Here is a 14,624-nt window from a genome sequence, read left to right as displayed (position 1 = left end):
CTTCCTTATTTTTGCTGTATATCTGCTGCAGCAGATTTTACCAGGGCTGTGGAGTCGGTAAATAAATGTTCCGACTTAGACTCCGCAGTTTTTTGTACTTCCGACTCAGACTCCTCTGTATTAATATGCTAATGTATTTTATACATTCCTTGATGGAAAGAAAGGCAGCATACATGTCATTACCACAGGACTACTGGCTGGGAAGCCAACAGTCTACTGTATTGAACAGTTTGTGTGCTGATCTGCTGCTGAAGATAGGGCAGTGGGAGGATCCAGGAAGGGGCATTTATTATAAAACACTATTTCCCTAGTAGAATCCCATAGTCATGTTTAAAGTTTAAGCTAACAATCGAGTTTACAAGTTTTTATAGCCTTAGCTGAATGACAGCAGTTTTTCCAATGGTTTACAGCTTCAGTCTTGAACTATTGACCCTCCATTCCCTCCACTTATACAAGTGTCTCTAGTCCTGCAAAAAACATTATCATTGAGTGGCTAGGTTACCCATGGGTTCCCTGTAACAGCAGAACACAACACTATGGAAAGTATAAGTATTGCCGCTCCTAATTGTGCGTTGCGTGCCATAAAGTAAAGCACATGAAAAGCATGCTTCTTCACGGTCACTTAACTTGTTCATTATGCGGTTACATGAGGCACTGCATGCATTGGCCTTTATTCTTACAGTAGAGAAGTCATTTATTTTAACTTTTTGTGAATTGGGACATTTAAACTTTTTATTTTTTATTTTTTTTTTTTTATTCCAATCTAAATTTAGTAAGAGTCTGAGCATTGTTTGCCGACTCCGACTCCAGGTACCCAAAATCTTGTCCGACTCCAAAGCGCTGGATTTTACTGCCCATTGACTTCAATGGGTAGTAAAATCTACTACAGCAAATCTGCAGCAGACCTACAGCGGAAGATAAGCACATGTGAACTGACCCTAAGTGTAAAGAATAAAGGTACCGTAAAACATCACACAAGCGGACATTAAGTCACCCAAACACATATGCATATCACTTTAAATATCATTATCTTACGGCTACTTACTAACATAGCAAAACACAAAAATGGTTTGCAACTGTCTTAACAGGACTGATTATTTTAACACCCTCTATATAAAGCAACCCTGTATTTACCCTGGGGGACATTTATCAAGGGATTTAGAGCTCTTTTTTGCTTACAAAAGTCGGGAAAAAAACAACTTTTGTGGGTAAACATAAAACTGCAAATAGCCCTACCTAAATAACTTTCAGTTTTCACTGTGCAGTGGTCGGGAACTTATCAAGTGTGAATGTCCCATGTAAGCAAAAAAAAAAAAAAAAGGTCGCAAACCCTCTTCAAAAAGTCGCAAGTGCAAATCAGGTCAGACGTTGCTTACAAAACTTTCTTTAGACAGCATTTTTTTAAAAAGTTGCACAAAAAGTCACAACTTTTTTTTTGAAAAGCTCCACTCCCTGCCCACTTCCACCTCCCATCTGCTAGCTGTAGCAACTACAACTCCCAGCATGTCCTCCCTGTAAGGGCTGGGAGTTGTAGTCTTCTAACAGCTAGCGGATGGGTGGCCAGGGAGCAGAACCGGCTGACTCACAGAAATATAAATGTACGGCAATGTAACTTCATATATGAAATTACAATGCCGTATTTTTACATTCCTGGGAGCCAGCTCCGCTCCCCAGCCACCGCCCACATCTACCACCCACCCACTAATGGCTGCAACTACAACTCCCAGCATGTCCTCACTGTAAGGACATGCAAGGAGTTGTAGTTGCAACAGCTAACGGGCAATAGATGTGGGAGGGTGGCCGCTGGCCGGGAAGCGGTGCCGGCCGGCTCACAGAAATTTGAAAGTACGGCACTGTAGTTATATATTTCCGGGTGGGAAATATGAAATTTCAGTGCCATACTTTCATATTTCTGTGAGTCAGCCAGTGTGAGGAGCAAACTTGCGCCCCGTGCAAAATTGCTTCTGCTCCTTCCCTTAGCTCTCCAAAGATTTCCGAAGCTAGAGCTTGGCGGAGGGCAGAGCGAAGACAGAGCAAGTGGAGAGAGGATGTACACGACTGTCATCTCCCCTCCCTCTGCTCTGCCTGCCTTCGGAGAATGCAGGTTTGCACAGGCAGAGCAGGGGGGGGGAGAGAGGAGGTACATACGACTCCCTCCTCATCTCCCCTTCTCAGCCCCACCTGCATTCTCCAAACGCAGGTTTGCATGGGCTGCGAGGAGGAAGTCATATGTACCTCCTCTCTCCCCCTGCTCTGCCTTAGCTATGCCCGTGCAAATCTGTTTTCCCCAAAAACACTTATGGAAATCACCCCCAGTTCTGCATCTCCCGTCTGGACGTAGATTTTGACAGATGACAAAATCTACATCCAGGAGCGGGACTGAGAATCTACATCCCTCATTATGAAGGAGGGGCGACAAGAGAGCTGTTTATAGGGTTGAGGGAGGTGCAGAACCGTGTCCTGCACAGCTCCGCCTTCCCCCTTCCATCGCTGTATGTTCGGAAATCTCCAGACAGCTGAAGGGAGGGGCCAACGCAAAATTGCATTGGGCACAGTTTTGCACCTCACACGGGCTCTGCCTCTGCTCCCCGGCCACCCGCGAGCATCTCCCACCTGCCTACTAGCTTGTTCAACTACAACTCCCAACATGTCTTCACTGTAAGGGCATGCTGGGAGTTGTAGTTGCAAAAGCTTGCGGGCAGGTGGGAGATGTTGGCGGGTAGCCGGGGAGCCATTTTAACACCAGGGTGCCTCCAGCTGTGCCTAAATTACAACTTCCATCATGGGAGTTGTAGTTTAGGAACAGTAAGACTCCAGCTAGTGCTAGTCACACATAAGCAAAACCAAAGCAAAAAAAAAAAAAAAAAATGGACTACAGAAATTGCTTACCAAAGCAACATTCATAAATGTCCCTCCCTGTGTTCTAAATTTCCGTAACTTCTGCACTTTAAGCCAGGGCTCGACAAATCCTATCAGCCAGCTCGTCATGGCAACTGATATTTTCCTCCTTGAGTCTAAGTGTTTGTCAGCCCAAGCAGCAGCAACATAGCCTCCCACTACTCTGCATGTGAACCCAACAGGTGGTAAAGTTTCCCATAGAACCAAGCAGATTGCTTAATTTTTTAGAGGCCTTTTTAAAAATCAAAGAAGCAAGAATCTGATTGGTGGATAGTACCGAGGACAAAAATTTACCCACTATCCGCCAAGAAAGTATAAGGGCAGCTCCATATGAGATGCCAAAAGACAGCTCTAGGAGAGGACAGCAGTGACAAGGAGCTACCAACAGTCTGTCCATGCGGCATAGCCTAATAGGAGTAAGGGTGCAGTCACATAATGTTTTTCAATGTGAAAACTGTATGCAACCCTATGATAAAATTAATTAACATTTCATTCAAAACCGTACTAAGCTAGATGTATACTGTTGTGTACGGTTTTGTTCTTGTACGTTTTTCCTATGCACAAAACCGTGGTCTACTACGGTTTTGGGCACGGGACTGTCCGGTTTTGGGTTCCTTCTTAATGTTATGGAAACGTTTTTTTTTTTTTTATAACATTGCACTCAATGCAAATTGCACTGAGCATTAAAATACATATGGTTGTGTCAGTTTTTTGTTTCCAGTTTAGGGAAACAAAAACTGATATGGCAACCATATGTAAAAAATGAGATGTGAATGTAGCCTAAGACTATCATATTACCATGTATGATGTATAGCTGGATCATATTAGCAGCTGGAGAAACCAGCTTATAAGGGGAAAACACCTCTTGCCACTACTGTAGACAGATGGGGGCAAGGGAGATGTTCAATATGCCTCTGCTTCTAGGGAAGTCTGAGTGTTAAGAATCAGGGGATTTTGCAACACCCAGATAAGACCTCGAGGGCCCGGGGACATAAGATACTAACAAGAGGGGTAAGGAAAAAGTCCAACCAGCTCACCCCGCCCGGGCAGATGGAGCACGGATTCAGGTGCTGGACAACACTGAAGCACATAGAAAACCAAGGGTAGAATCCAGCTCTTAAGAGCTGGATTCTACCCTTTGTTTTCTACTAACAAGAGGGGGTTTCTTTTGTTATTTCATGTCAGACATCTGCAGTTGTCGGTCAGTACCATGTAACTTATTTCTCATTTCAGGAGAAAACTTGGAGGGTTGTCATTTTTAAAATAGGGTCACCACTGCACTAGTACCACAGGGGTTCTGCAAATGAAACATGGCAGCTAAAAGCCATCAAATCTGACACCAAAAAGCCAAAACATTTCAAAAAGAGCCCTGCCATGTGCCAAAAAAACTGTTTTCAAACACATATGGGGTATTTCTATACCAGGGAAAAATTGTGTTCCAAGTTTTGGAGTGCCTTTTCTCCAGGGTTTTTTCTTTTTTATTTGACTAGGCTACAGAGGCTGTAAAATAGGTTTAGCTCATAATATAGAGTCTGTACCTGTGTTCGATGTGGTCTCTCACATTTCTTCTGTGATTTTTGTCCCAATGTTTACTTTTAACAGCATACAAAATGATTGTTGTCTCAGGTTTTCCCAGGTTGCAGTGTGGCCTGAGATATTACATTACTAGTCAGGTGATGAAAGGGAGCCTGTCTTTGCTTCAATGGGTGAAGCGATCGTTGGGTGCGAGGGAGATCATTCTGCAAGTAGTTGTAGTTTTGCAACAGCTGGAGGCACCCTGGTTAGAAAACACTGGTCTACTGCATGGAAGGGAGCACATGTGTGTTTCAATGGGTGAGGTGGCTGATGTGTTGGAGAAAGAAAAGTGACCTCACACTTACAAACAAGGAATCATGGGACTTGTAGTTGGAGGAAGGTAACTACAACGAGAAATAGCCATTTCAGAAAAAAGATAGCCACAGTGTTATGTAATCTCACAACATAGCCATTTAGCCCCAAGACAAGCAGGGATCCTTCCTAAGCATGTCCATTTCTGTCTGTCAGAAAAGTACTTTGAATGTTAAAAATAACGTTATTTAACAATGGTAACAACTTTGCTCAGTCACCTTTAGGGGTAAAAATGTTCACTACACCACTAACGGAATTTTTTGACAGGTCACTATACAGGTGTTTCCAAAAATGTTTTTCCCAGTATTGATACTCCAAGGTACTTCCACAACTGCAACATAACATCAAAAAAACATTTCAGCAAAACTTGTGCATAAAAAAGCCGAAAGTGTGCTCCTTTCCTTCTGATCCATGCTGTGTGCCTAAACAGTTTACGATCACATTTAGGGCATCACTTTAACATAAATTGTGTAGGAAATGTTGTGATGCTAATTATATTGTATTCACAATTTATTATGTTAGCCCGGATCCACACAATAGGAGATAACAAGCTATCTGATGTAGGTCTGATTTCTGGGGCCCTGAGCACTACGTGTCAGCATCCAACACTCCATATAACGCAACCCCATTGAGAATTAAATGAGCCACACAAAGCTGTGGTCAACACTAGAGATGAGCGAATTTGAAGCAGACAAACCCAAATTTGTTACAAATTTCAGGAATTATTCGATTAGCAACGAATGCGAATATCGCCGCGATTCAATCGTGCAAATCACTTCATTAAACTCCATTTTACAGCGTTCCAGGCTCCAGGACACCTATAATGGTGGATCCACATGTCAGTACATGGGGCAGGGGATGCTGGGAAGGCAAGGCAGGAAGGGAGGAAGGTGGGATGACCCTGAATCACATGCAGGATGCAGCCTATCAGCATTCAGTCACCCCTGTGATGTCACAGCCCTATACAAATCAGCAGCCATTTTGCAGCTGCTCATTTCATGCCATACACTGCAGAGGGCTAGGACAGGCTGCGTGTCTCTGTGTGTTACACAGACACACTGAATTGATTAGCGTTCCACTTTCAACTGCTAGTCACATCAGCGTTGTGGACAGAGAGCAGTGCTTACTCTCACGGAAATTGATTTTTAAGCCAGACATTAACCTCCCAGTCACTTTATTCAGCATTTTATCAGAGAGGGGCAGATAGCTTTTCGTTGCCTCATACATTTCAACAAGCTGCCTTAACTTCATCAACCTTAGCAGAGGAGGCATTAATGATTTATCAGCGCAATTCTGTGTATTTTTTTCCACAAGAAATCATCTGCTGCTTAAACTAGTCTGTAGACGGTATAATAACCAGCAGTTCACTCCATTCTTAATACTCTTTGACAGAGTGCAATTTTGGGTTTAATACAATTTTTTTGTGGTGCTGCACTGTTGTGTACTGCTGCTGTTGTGCAAAAATGTTTTTTCAGAGGACTGTAGTGCATTTTTCTGCCCTCAAACGTGCATACCACATACCTACATCAAAGCAGTGTACTATTTTGTACCTGTTAATCTGTAACAAGCCAACATACAGTGAAAGGCCAGGGAAAAGTAATCATTTGCTGTTTTATGAAAATATGTTTTCCAAGTGTACTGTAGGGCATTTTTTTGCCCTCATACGTGCATACCACATACCTACATCTAAGTAGTGTCCTATTTTGTACCTGTTAATCTGTCAAGGGCCTACATACTGTGAAAATCCAGCCAAACGTGCACACCTGCTGCTATTCTAGACAAATACTGTTTTAAGCGAAGTGAAGCGTATTGTACTCCCCCCATATACGCACTAAGTATGTCAGGCAGACAAGTGCCAGGACATGCACAGAGGAGTGGCAGAGGACTAAATTTTTCAGGCAGAGGATGCAGCAGACTAGGGGCAAGTGGCAGCAGGAGTCACAGTGAGAGGCCTGAGGTGAGAGGCGGTGTTGCCAGCGTTCAGGGTCCTGAAGCAGACAAAGTTGAGGAACCTGAGGAGGACATCAGTGCCGTCACTTGTTGATGATGATGAAGCAGATTGCAATTGGGAGTAGGGTGCAGAAGGGGCTTCATCATCATCAGGAGAAGAGAGTTGCAGGTTGCCCGTGAGCCAGCAGCTGAGCCAGCAAGGCAGTAGCATGGTTGGCAGTCAGCTTGGTGGCAGAAGTGGAAATTCTGGAGCCAAACTTGCCCAGGGGAGACCACCTGCTTCGTGGCAGCCTACCTTCCCGGGAGGTAGTGGAGCAGGGGTTCATGGAGACTACGGCAGTAGCAGTCAATTAGTGCGGACTGTTGGATGGGAAAATCAGCTACTCGGCGGTGTGGCAGCCACATGCAAGTTATTTCGGCAGAAGGTGAAGCGTGGCCAGGGTTCCAATGTTGGCATCATGGCCCTGAGTCATCATATGCTTTGCCACCATAAAGCGGCCTGGGAGAATCGTGGCTCCGATGTACTGGTCCAACCTGTTACATCACCCAGTGGCACACTGCTCCCTCTTTCAGTCAGTCAAGGCTCCACCATCTCAGCCGAAGGGATCTGTGTGTCATACTCTCCTTCTGTTGCTCCAGATGCTCCTGCTTCTCCTACTTTTAGTCAGCCATTCCGCCAACAATCCAACTGCGAAGCCATGTCCAAGAGACAACAGTATGCGTCCACTCATCCAATGGCGCAGAAGCTGAATGAGCTCCTGTCTAAGTTGCTGGTGCTGCAGTCCCTCCCTTTTCAAGTAGTGGACTCTGCACCTTTCAGAGAACTGATGGCTTGTGCCGAGCTGAGCTGAAGAGAGCCAAGCCATCATTTCTTTGCGAAGGCAGTACCAGCCCTGCACAATTTGGTGCAAGAGAAGATGGGCCAGTCCTTGAGCCTGTCTGTGTGTACCAAAGTGCACAGCAGCACCGACGTCTGGAGCTGTAACTACGGTCAAGGACAATACATGTCCTTTACGGCTCACTAGGTGAATGTGGTTCCTGCACAGCCACAACCCCCAACTTGAACAGGTCACTCCGCTTCCTCCTCCACGCTCTTAGCCCGTTGGTCCTGTGATAGTGTGTGACTCCGCCTCCTCATCCTCCACCTTGTCCTCAGCCTCCTCTGCCCGGAAAAGTCTCAGTGGCCCTTCAGCCTACCATGTGTGCAGGGCACGGCGGTGTCATGCTGTTCTTCACATAGTTTGCCTTGGCGAAAAGAGTCACACAGGGGAGGAACTGCTAAAAGATATTCGTAAAGAAATCGTAGCATGGCTTACTCCATGAAAACTGGAAATGGGAACTATGGTGACCGACAAGACAAGGAAGGGTGTGCCATGTGCCCTGCATGGCCCATTTGAAAGACATCCTAAAAATGGGAAGGAAACTTTGCATGCACTTCAGCCACTCATACATTGCAAAGCACACCCTCCTTCAGCTGCAGCGTCAGAACGGTATCCCCCAACATAGTCTGATTTGTGTTGTTGTCACACGTTGGAATTCCACCCTCCATATGTTGGACCGAATGTACGAACAGAGAAAAGCCATCACCGATTTCTTGATGATCCAAGCGGATATGGGTACTCCCCTGTGTAACTTCAATGCAACCAGTGGCAGCTCATACGTGACACCTACCGTTTGCTCAGGCCCTTTGAGGAAACCACATTATACGTAAGTCGCCAGGATTACAGGATGAACAAAGTCAATCCACTGCTTCATTTCCTACAACAAGTGTTGGAAACGATGGCTGGTATGGGCAATGGAGATGTTGCGTCTACATCTCATGGCCACATGAGCCCTGTGGGGGCTGAACTGGAAGAGGAGGAGGAGAATGAGAGGCACAGTGGCGCACAGTTTAGTTTTCATGAGATGGGCGGTGTTTCTAGTCATCTGACAGGAGAGGAGGAGCATGATTAACTAGAGGAGCTAGAGGGTTTTGAGGAAGGCAAGACAGAGGACCCAGACACACCATGGTAGTATGCAATGGAGATGGAGGCAGGGAATCCCTCCAAGTCACTTGCACAAATGGCACGATGCATGCTCAGATGCTTGTATAGTGACCGCCGAATTGTCAACCTTTGGCAGCAGGATGACTTCTGGGTCTCCACCTTATTGGACCCTCGCTACCGGCACAAAATGGGGGCCCATTTTTACACCCACTAAGAGGGAGGACAAACTGACCTACTACAGAGAGATCCTACGTAGTCAGTTGGCCGATGCCTATCGGCGGCATCGTCTATCCACTCACAGGTCTGACTCGGGGGGCCCTCTGCGCTCACCTTCCACTGCCATGGCTGCTGGGGAGGGGAGGGGGGGCAGGAGCAGTACCAGCTCCATCAGCAGCAGCCTAAGTCTACAGTCACTGATGAGTACCTTTCTTCACCTGCATAGTGAAGCAACTCATCAGCATAAGGTAGACATGGAGCAGGACCTGAACCAGAAGGTGGTGGCATACTTTGACATGTCCATGGCAACAAACCTTGAAGAACTGCTGGACTTCTGGGCAGCCAACCTTGATTTATGGCCACAACTAGCAGAGTTTGACCTGCTCAGCAAGTAGTGTGCCATCAGAGCGGGTGTTTAGTGCGGCGGGGGCCATAGTCACCCCAAGGAGAACTCGTCTGTCAACAAAAAATGTGGAGAGACTGACCTTTGTGAAGATGAATCAGGCATGGATCAGCCAGGATTTCAACCCACCAATGCTAGATGCATCAGAATAGATTGACCATGGTGCTACACCAACACTTCACAAATATGGATTGTGCCAAACAGATTTAAGGAACTGCTCCCAATTTACAAACATTCCAGTCACCTTCATCACTGGGTACTGGTATTGCCACCCACCGCACCATTCTGTCCCCGGGTTACTTTCAGGACTCCTGATGCTGCTGCCACCTCCAGGTTGTTTCATTCAGCCACTATATGGTCTCCTCATGCTTCGGCCACCTCCAGGCTGTACCATTCAGACACTATATGGGCTCCTTATGCTTTCCCCACCTCCAGGCTGTGTGATTCAGCCAATATATAATTTTCTGATGCTGTTGGGACTGTCTTGGATATTAACACAATTTTTTATGGTAGCACTAGCAAACATACATGCTCAATAGAGATTTCAACATTGATCTTTTAATGTTAGGGGTTGTGAAGCCCTGATCCTGCCGCGTGATCCAGGCTGTGTGTTTCAGGAACTACTTGGCTTCCTGATGCTGCTGGGCCTGTGCCCGCCCAATTGTTTTTTATGTTAGCACTAGCTAACATACATCTTCTATACAGATTTAAACATTAATATTTTAATGTTAGGGGTTGTGAAGCCTTCTTGTAAACTCTTGCTAATGCCTACTCCAGGCTGTGTGTTTCAGGAACTACTGTGCTCAGTGATGCTGATGGGCTTGGGCCTTAAATTCTATGATGATAGCACGAGGTAACATACCTCTTCAATAGAAATTAGAACATTGATCTTATAATCTTAGGGGTTATTAAACCCTCTTGCATACTGCTGATACCTGCTCCTGACTGTGTGTTTCAGGAACTTCTTGGCTTACTGATGCTGCGGGGCTTGGGCCTTAAATTTTTGGATGTTAGCACTAGCTTACATACATGTTTCATTGAGATTTCAATGTTTAACTTTCAATCTTAGGGGTTATGAAACTCTCTTGTGTACTCCTGCTACTGACTGCTCCTGTCTGTGTCATTCAGCAACTACATGGTTTAGTGATGCTGCTGGGATTGGGCTTTAAATTTGTGGATGGTAGCACTAGCTAACATGCATCTTCAATAGAGATTTCAACATTCACCATTTAATGTTAGGGGTTGTGAACCCCTCTTGTGTACTCATGCTACTGCCTGCTCCTGTATGTGTCATATAGCAACTACATGGTTTAGTGATGCTGCTGAGCCTAGGACATTATTTATATGTTTATGGTAGCACTAGGTACCATACATCTTCAATTGAAAATTTCAAAATTCATCTTTTATTATTAGAGATTGTGAGGCCCTATTGTCTCCTCATCTGCCGCTAACTCCAGGCTGTGCCATTCAGCCACTATATGGTCTCCTCATGCTGCCAACACCTCCACGCTGTGTCATACAGCCACTATATGGTCTCCTCATGCTTTAGCCTCATCCAAGCTGTGTCATTTAGCCACTATATGGTCTCCTCATGCTGCCAACACCTCCACGCTGTGTCATTCAGCTACTATATAGTCTCCTCATGCTGCCAAAACCTCCACGCTGTGTCATTTAGCCACTATATGGTCTCCTCATACTGATGCCACCTCCAGGCTCTATCACTGTGCCTAAAGGGGATGCCGGTAATCTGCATGTTACTCTGAATAACAGTATATTTCACTACCCCAGCACACTCCATATGCGTGTTAGCAAACAGCAAAGTGGTCTACACCCCTATTGAGGCTCTCTGTCAGCCAGAAATAGCCATTTTTAATATAGATTCACCGCAAATAAATTAGGATCGCAACAAATTTTTTAGAAAAATTTGGCGAATCGGCCAAATTTATTTTTTTCAAAAGTTTACTCATATCTTGTCAACATGCCCCCCCTGCATGCATCTCTATAGGAGAGCCGGAGATACCCTAATATAGGGCTTCAGCTCTCCCATAGAGATGAATGGAGGGCGCGTGCCTACACCCCCTTCCTGCATGCAGGAGGCGAGCTGGGGCGCCAGTCAGGAATTTGCAAGGAAGTCCCAGCGGTCGGACCCCGGCAATCTGACACTTCTCCCCTATCATTTGGATAAGGGATATATTTTTCTAAGCTAGATAACCCCTTTAAAGGGGGGAGATCCAGCAGATTTTAGATTTTTTTTTTGTTCAAGTAGAAGGCAGCAATGTACTGCCTCGGCTAGTGCCTCGTTGCCATGCTTTCTCTTAGGAAGAGAATCGCAGTTGGGGACTGGAGCAGGATACTGGAGGCAAGACGTTTATATACTGTAGTATGGGCATCCATCTAAAATCTCATCTCCTGCGGGATAAACCCTTTAAGTAGCTGAACAAGATACAGCAGTCAGCACAACTAAGAATCAATCACTGAACATTACGCTAATGGATTAATGGCAACAGTCTATGGTCAGTGGTGAGAACTGCACATGCACGGAGGTGCTCAATCTCAAAATTATGCAAGGTTCTAATAGACAAGTAAACAATGAAAAAGCAGGAGAAGCACTCAATGAGTAAGGAGCAGAAATCCACATTCATTTTTCATGCATCAGTAGAAAAACAACTGAAGCAGAAGTCAGGGTCCACTGCATGGTTAAAGCCGTTTTGTGCATACTAGGGATCGACCGATTATCGGTATGGCCGATATTATCGGCCGATAATCACGATTTTGGGCATTATCGGTATAGGCAATTACCTTGCCGATAAGCCGATAATGCCCCGCCCCCTAGTGCATACCATGCTGTGGTTACTGCTGCACTGAAAACAAATATGGATGCAATTGATAAAGGGAGCTGCGACTCCCGAAACGCATCTTGCTTTAATTATTTATTTTCTTTGATTTCTTTATGCTGTAAAAAATAAATTTACTTTATACAAATACCCACGACTTTGGGTTACTTCCTTGGGAGCACCACCGCAGCTTTTCTCTACATTTCACCATTATGCTGGGACTGCCAGAATATAATACTAACAGGACTTACCTCCCACCGTTCCCTTGGTTTCCCCTGGCATCACCACTCAAAACCTCAGCTACCGTCTTTCTTGGTTCCCGTGGTCAACGCATTACACTGCGTCTCAGATAAGCGCTGGCCGCAGTGATGTACAGCCTCGGCCGGCGATAGGCTGAGCGGCAATGTGATGCATTGAGCCCCGAATGCAGAAATGTCCAAGCTACTAAAACATAACATTAATAAAAACTGCATGGGAAACTGTATTTTGGTCGCATCACAGTGACTGTGTGCTGTAAGGAGTTTAACAGAGGGAGGGAGCTCCCTATGTCTCCCCAGTAGCAACCCGCAATGCGACTGAGGGGCGTTGCGTCTGATCACGGAAGGCTGGGGCACTGAAGCCCTGTCAGCGTAAAACTGACAGGCAGCATATTACTGCAATGCTTTGGAATACGAAGTATTCCAAAGCATTAAAAAAAACTTTAAAGTGCTCTGTCTGTATTCGGTTGCTGGTTTCTCTTGGGAATCTTTGTAGAACCAGTGACCTTTTCGACAGTTGGACTTAACTTGCACTTGCATACACAAGCCAGTCTTGCTTATAAATAAGTGCTTCAAAATGGGGAAAATGAAAGAGTTGAATGAGTTTGAGCGTGGCATGATAATTGGCACAAATCTTACGGGAAAGAGTGTAGCAGAGGCTGCAAAACAGCTCGGCTTTTCACGTGCAACAATATCTCGTGTGTATAGAGAATGGTCAAACTCCCAAACGGGTGACGAAAAACAACAACAACAGCAGCAGCAGCAGCAGGCTAGTGCCTTGAAACAGAAGGCCCAGTAAATGCTCCAACGTACCCTAAACTCCTCATCATGCTGAAAGACACGGGGAACTTAAGAATCTACAGACTAAAGTCCACTTCTATTGCTTACAATCTGAAGTCTTACTACCTTAAAGGCCACATTCATTCGACCTGTATAGCAAGATGAAGTACTGACCCATCAGTGGACTGCTCTTGTGGATGCACCTCTACAGTTTACACCTGTCTACTGGAGAGCTTGGTAAATTGTGCTTGGTATCATACTATGCAGTACATGCACAATTTTCAGTTATGTCTGTATTTGATATAAAATGAATAATACTTTCCTTATCAATCCCTGCTGCGCTCATGCTAGTACATCTCTGGTCCCATGCTGGTGTCAGTTCACTAGCTGATAGTGTTGTCTTGCCATCTCACCACTTACAAGTAAATAAGGACAATCGGGACAAGCAAACATTCTTCACAGGAGTGACAGGAGATTGGTAAGGTGATTGTTGTTCATGGTTTGTAAAAACTTCATGAGGCTGGTAAACTCTTGAAGGTTCCTTTATGTTCTGGTGTGCATAATTAGATTGTGTTGTGCCTTTTATTTTTTTTTCCAAGTAAAATGGGGCAAAAATGTAATGGGGGCTTGAGGAATCCTTTGGCAACACTTTTGTGATGTTAAGAAGCACTTAAATTCTCAAGCTTGGAGATTATACTGTGAAATGTGTAATCTCTTACAAATAGTGATAGAAACTGTTACACTGATCTTGTGGGACCTACTTTACCTTTCTGAAACTATGGCTGTTTTAACACCATCTGCAGGTATTAAAGCATTACTGTCTCAAAGTTGTTGATCAGGGTCTGTGCTATCCCCACCAATGGGTAGACAGTCAGAGAGGCACGCGGTGGCTCACTCCTGGCTTGCTGCTTGAGCTAACTTGTTGCCGCAACGAGTTGGCTCATGTAGCAAGCCAGAAGTGAAGTACTCACAGCATAAATCAAAACTTTAAAGGGTCATAATTTTGACAGTAAGGGTAGAGGCACACGTAGCACATCCACATTGTTTCATGCTGCGGATGCAACAGCGCCGGTCAAGGGAGCAAGCGGGGAGGTTGCTTTAGTGACTGGTGTCCACGCATCCAAACGCATGAAATAAGTTGCAGATGTGCAATGTGACCCTACAGCTTTAAATGTATCCTCCAATTAGGGATAACACCATCTGAGAATTGTGCACACCACTTTTGTGACTTAATGGTTGTGATTTCACCTGACAAAAGCTAAATGTCACTTTATTGGGACACCACTTGTTGGGTCCCTGACAGTATTCTCAGAATAGCAGTAACTGCCTAATTGTGCTTTGCAATGTATCGGACATTGCTCTTAGTATACTTTCCAGTAGACCAGTGTGTCTGGAGTGTAGGAAGACTATGGGG

General features: G+C 45.1%; 1 protein-coding gene across 1 annotated transcript in view; it reads right to left on the bottom strand.

Moving 5' to 3' along the window:
* LOC130282692 (transmembrane protein 132A-like) overlaps positions 1-14,624 on the bottom strand; it is a 311,553-nt gene that overhangs the window by 237,008 nt on the left and 59,921 nt on the right. The window lies entirely within an intron of this gene.

Source organism: Hyla sarda, chromosome 7 (assembly GCF_029499605.1).
Source record: "Hyla sarda isolate aHylSar1 chromosome 7, aHylSar1.hap1, whole genome shotgun sequence".
Lineage (NCBI taxonomy): Eukaryota > Metazoa > Chordata > Amphibia > Anura > Hylidae > Hyla > Hyla sarda.
Note: the sequence above shows the minus strand (reverse complement) of the source record. Positions and strands in the feature narration are given on the sequence as shown.